Source organism: Lolium rigidum, chromosome 1 (genome assembly GCF_022539505.1).
Source record: "Lolium rigidum isolate FL_2022 chromosome 1, APGP_CSIRO_Lrig_0.1, whole genome shotgun sequence".
Classification (NCBI taxonomy): domain Eukaryota; kingdom Viridiplantae; phylum Streptophyta; class Magnoliopsida; order Poales; family Poaceae; genus Lolium; species Lolium rigidum.
The window spans coordinates 14790375-14796609 of NC_061508.1; positions in this window are offsets into that span (position 1 = coordinate 14790375).

Here is a 6235-nt window from a genome sequence, read left to right on the forward strand (position 1 = left end):
CATATCTCCTTCACTCATGTGATGTTATTAAAGTCTATTCCTCCTGCATGGTGTAAAGGTGACTAGTGTGTGCACCGTGTGGTTCTTGTCGTAGGCTATGATCATGATCTCTTGTAGATTGTGGAGTTAATTATCATTATGATAGTATTGATGTGATATATTCCTCCTTCATAGTGTAAAGTGGACAGTGTGTGCACTATGTTAGTTCTTGGTTTATTTTGCAATGATCTATTATGCTCTAAGGTTATTTAAATATGAACATTGAATTGTGGAGCTTGTTAACTCCGGCATTGAGGGTTCGTGTAATCCTACGCAATGTGTTCATCATCCAACAAAAGAGTGTATGTAGCACATATGAGAAAGAGTTATTTATTATGCGATCAATGTTGAGAGTGTCCACTAGTGAAAGTATGATCCCTATGCCTTGTTCCTAAATATCGCTATCGTCTGCTTGTTTACTTGTTTTACTATGTTTCTACTGCTCGCAATATTACCACCATCAACTACACGCCTGACAAGCACTTTTCGGCACCGTTGCTACTGCTCATACTTATTTATACCACTCTGTATTTCACTATCTCTTCGCCGAACTAGTGCACCTATTAGGTGTGTTGGGGACACAAGAGACTTCTTGCTTTGTGGTTGCGGGGTTGCATGAGAGGGATATCTTTGACCTCTTCCTCCCTGAGTTCGATAAACCTTGGGTGATCCACTTAAGGGAAACTTGTCTGCTGTTCTACAAACCTCTGCTCTTGGAGGCCCAACACTTGTCTACAAGAATAGAAGCTCCCGTAGACATCAAGCTATTTTACAGCGCCGTTGTCGGGGAGGAAAGGTAAAAGGTACTCACACTCCGGATCTCGGCTACTAAGCTATTTTCGCCGTTGTAAGTACTCGAAGCTATTTCCTTTAGATCCTGCAATTGCATCTTTTTGTTTCTTGTTTACACTAGTTTGGCATAATGGACAACAATGAGCTTTTTATTCTATTTCCCGATTTAAGACATGGATGGTTTGATGCGAAAATTAAAAAACCCATGGAACATATTAGCATGAATACTTTGAATACCATTGTTGCTAATGATATAGAAAATTCTAAGCTTGGGGAAGGCTGGCTTTGATGAGCATGATATTTTTAGTCCCCCAAGCATTGAGGAGAAAATTTACTTTGATGATACTTTGCCTCCTATTTATGATGATTATAATGATATTGGTCTTTTAGTACCGCTTGTTATGGAGGATAAATTTGATTATGATTACAATATGCCTCCTATATTTGATGATGAGAATAATAATGATAGCTACTTTGTTGAATTTGCTCCCACTACAACTAATAAAATTGATTATGCCTATGTGGAGAGTAATAATTTTATGCATGAGACTCATGATAAGAATGCTTTATGTGATAGTTATATTGTTGAGTTTGCTCATGATGCTACTTGAAAGTTATTATGAGAGAGGAAAATATGGTTGTAGAAATTTTCATGTTACTAAAACACCTCTCTATGTGCTGAAATTTTTGAAGCTACACTTGTTCTATCTTCCTATGCTTGTTACTTTGCTCTTCATGAACTTGTTTATTTACAAGACTCCTATGCATAGGAAGCATGTTAGACTTAAATTTGTTTTGAATTTGCCTCTTGATGCTCTCTTTTTCTTCAACTACTATTTCTTGCGAGTGCATCATTAAAGCTACTTGAGCCCATCTTAACGGCTATAAAGAAAGAACTTCTTGGGAGATAACCCATGTGTTATTTTGCTAGAGTACTTTGTTTTATATTTGTGTCTTGGAAGTTGTTTACTACTGTAGCAACCTCTCCTTATCTTATTTTATTGCATTGTTGTGCCAAGTAAAGTCTTTGATCGAAAGGTTGATACTAGATTTGGATTACTGCGCAGTTTCAGATTTCTTTGCTGTCACGAATTTCGACCTGCCTCCCTGTAGGTAGCTCAGAAAATTAAGCCAATTTACGTGCGTGATCCACAGATATGTACGCAACTTTCATTCAATTTGGGCATTTTCATTTGAGCAAGTCTGGTGCCTCAATAAAATCCATCTTTATTGGGGAGGAAGTTTGGTGTGGAGGAAGTTTTCAAGGGTCAAGAGAGGAGGATGATACAATATGATCAAGAAGAGTGAAAAGTCAAAGCTTGGGGATGCCCCCGCGGTTCATCCCTGCATATTTTAAGAAGACCCAAGCGTCTAAGCTTGGGGATGCCCAATGCATCCCCTTCTTCATCGACAACATTATCAGGTTCCTCTAGTGAAACTATATTTTTATTCCGTCACATCTTATGTGCTTTACTTGGAGCGTCTGTTTGTTTTTGTTTTTGTTTTTGTTTGAATAAATCGGATCCTAGCATTCTTTGTGTGGGAGAGAGACACGCTCCGCTGTTTCGTATGAACACATATGTTCTTAGCTTTATCTTTAATGTTCATTGCGAAATTTGAACTATTTCATTCATTGATATATGGTTGGAAACGGAAAATGCCGCATGTGGTAAATGGTATAATGTCTTGAATAATGTGATACTTGGCAATTGTTGTGCTCATATAGATCTTGTTTAAGCTCTTGCATCATGTTCCTTGTACCCATTAATGAATAACTACATAGAGCATGTTAAAATTTGGTTTGCATGATTGGTCTCTCTAAGTCTAGATATTTTCGGGTTAAGGTGTTTGAACAACAAGGAGACGATGTAAAGTCTTACAATGCTTACAATATGTTTATATGTGAGTCTTGCTGCACCATTTCATACTTGAGTTTGCTTCAAACAACCTTGCTAGCCTAGCCTTGTATTGAGAGGAATTCTTCTCGTGCATCCAAATCCTTGAGCCAAATACTATGCCATTTGTGTCCACCATACCTACCTACCACATGGTATTTCTCCGCCATTCCAAAGTACATTACTTGAGTGCTACCTTTAAAATTTCTATTCTTTACCTTTACAATATATAGCTCATGGGACAAAATAGCTTAAAAACTATCGTGGTGAAGAATATGTACTTATGTGTCTTATTTCTTAGTAAGTTACTTGTTGAGCGGTAACCATGTTTTACGGGGATGCCATCAACTCTTTTACCTTTGTTGAATATCATGTGAGTTGCTATGCATGTTCGTCTTGTACGAAGTAAGGGCGGTTTTCACAATCAAATGGTTTGAGTATGCATACTGTTAGAGAAGAACATTGGGCCGCTAACTAAAGCCATGATTCATGGTGGAAGTTTCAGTGTGGACAGCTAATCCTCAATCTCTTATGAGAATATTATCTGTTGTTAAATGCTTAAGCATTAAAAGAGGAGTCCATTATCTGTTGTCTATGTTGTCCCGGTATGGATGTCTAAGTTGAGAATAATCAAAAGCGAGAAATCCAATGCGAGCTTTCTCCTTAGACCTTTGTACAGGCGGCATAGAGGTACCCCTTTGTGACACTTGGTTGAAACATATGCTATGCAATGATAATCCGTGTTAACCCAAGCTAATTAGGACAAGGTGCGAGCACTATTAGTATACTATGCATGAGGCTTGCAACTTATAAGATGTCTTATACATAACTCATATGCTTTATTACTACCGTTGACAAAATTGTTTCTATGTTTTTAAAATGAAAAGCTCTAGCACAAAAATAGTAATCCATGCTTCCCTCTGTGAAGGGCCTATCTTTTACTTTATTGTTGAGTCAGTTTACCTATTCTTTCTATCTTAGAAGCAAACACTTGTATCAACTGTGTGCATTGATTCTTACATGTTTACCTATTGCACTTGTTATATTACTTTGTGTTGACAATTATCCATGAGATATACATGTTGAAGTTGAAAACAACCGCTGAAACTTATATCTTCCTTTGTGTTGCTTCAACTCCTTTACTAAGAATTTATTGCTTTATGAGTTAACTGTTATGAAAGTCTTATTGATGCTTGTCTTGAAAGTATTATTCATAAAAAGTCTTTGTTATATGATTCATTTGTTTACTCATTATCTTCATCATTGCTTCGAATCGCTGCATTCATCTCATGTGCTTTACAATAGTATGATCAAGATTATCATAGCATGTCACTTCAGAAATTATCTTTGTTATCGTTTACCTACTCGAGGGCGAGTAGGAACTAAGCTTGGAGATGCTTGATACGTCCCAAACGTATCTATAATTTCTTATGTTCCATGCTACTTTTATGATGATACTCACATGTTTTATACACATTATATGTCATATTTATGCATTTTCCGGCACTAACCTATTGACGAGATGCCGAAGAGCCGATTCTTTGTTTTTCTGCTGTTTTTGGTTTCAGAAATCCTAGTAAGGAAATATTCTCGGAATTGGACGAAATCAACGCCTAGGGGCCTATTTTTCCACGAAGCTTCCAGAAGACCGGAGGGGAGACGAAGTGGGGCCACGGGGCGCCGCCACACTAGGGCGGCGCGGCCTAGAGGGGGCCCGCGCGACCCTAGCGTGTGGGGCCCCCGTGACTCTCCCGACTCCGCCCTTCCGCCTACTTAAAGTCTCCGTCGCGAAACCCCCAGTACCGAGAGCCACGATACGGAAAACCTTCCCGGAGACGCCGCCGCCGCCAATCCCATCTCGGGGGATTCGGGAGATCGCCTCCGGCACTCTGCCGGAGAGGGGAATCATCTCCCGGAGGTCTCTTCATCGCCATGATCGCCTCCGGATCGATGTGTGAGTAGTTCACCCACTGGACTATGGGTCCATAGCGGTAGCTAGATGGTCGTCTTCTCCTCATTGTGCTATCATGTTCGATCTTGTGAGCTGCCTATCATGATCAAGATCGTCTATTTGTAATCCTTCATGTTGTGTTTGTTGGGATCCGATGGATATTGAATACTATGTCAAGTTGATTATCAATCTATCATATATATGTTATTTATGTTCTTGCATGCTCTCCGTTGCTAGTAGAGGCTCTGGCCAAGTTGATACTTGTGACTCCAAGAGGGAGTATTTATGCTCGATAGTGGGTTCATGCCTTCATTAAATCTGGGACAGTGACAGAAAGTTCTAAGGTTGTGGATGTGTTGTTGCCACTAGGGATAAAACATCGATGCTTTGTCTAAGGATATTTGTGTTGATTACATTCGATGTACCTATTTGTTTGCTTGACACTGCTTTTGGGTTAACCCGTGACGCCGCAAATAGTTCACTGTCACCGATTTTTTCAGGCCCCCACGATCGGACCTCGAAACAACAATCAACGGCGTATTTTTTATTCTGAGCGTCATCGGTAGGTAGACGACGCGGAGACCAGAAAACGACGTCCCGGTGACGGGTTTTTTTTTACCCTTCAGCGGTACGAGTTACCACCGATGGACCTTCTCTTTTGCGACACGAGTGCGGTTGCAACTATAACCCTTTTCCCATTAGTTTCCCACCACGAGTAGCCTTATCTTCTCGTTTGGTCATTCCGATCCATCCAATTCCTCTCCCCGTCTATGGTTTCTCACATCAAGCCTCACCTGGCCTTCGAGAGCTCCACCCCGCACAATGCCCCAAATTCGAGCGCGCACCCGTCACCTCATAGTTCTATACCGACCCCGCCCCCAGTGTTCCCATCACTTCCTTGTCCTCCGCCGCGCCTCAACATCGTCATCACCATGCTTCAACCTCATTGGCCTAAACAACGGACGTGATGCTATGGTGGAGTCGCTCTTCTACCACCGGCCGCGTGCAGTGTTGGCACTATGGGGTAGAAGTGCTTCCTACAGGGTTGGGAGGTCCTACCACTAGCGAGTGCGGGTGCTGTGAGCCAGTGACAATGGTGCTACAAGTGGCGACGCCGATGCTGCAAGCAGCGGGTTGTGCTTCCTACGGAGTCGGGCGTTGCTACCAACAGTGAGGGTGGGTGCTCCGACTGGTGCTACCACTAGCAACCACGATGCTGCAAGTGGCACAAGTTGTTGCTTCCTACAGTGTCAGACGGTGCTACAAGCAACCATCCACGATGTTGCAGGCGACATGGCGGTGAGGTTCTGCTCCAGCGACGGTCGTGGCCCTCGAAGAAGAGTATCGACACACATATTTGTGCGAACCTTCTAGCTAGGGGTGGATCCGGGGTCTGTACTACTAAAAACTAAGTAACAAAGAGGAGAGGGAAGGTACTAAAATCCAATTTTGTTTTGCTTTGCTAGCCTTCCTACAAACTGGACTGCCAAAACTTTAAGGGAATGTCGCCTCAACAGCGTAACTTTTTTAGGGAACCACTTATACAAAGCCTCCTGGA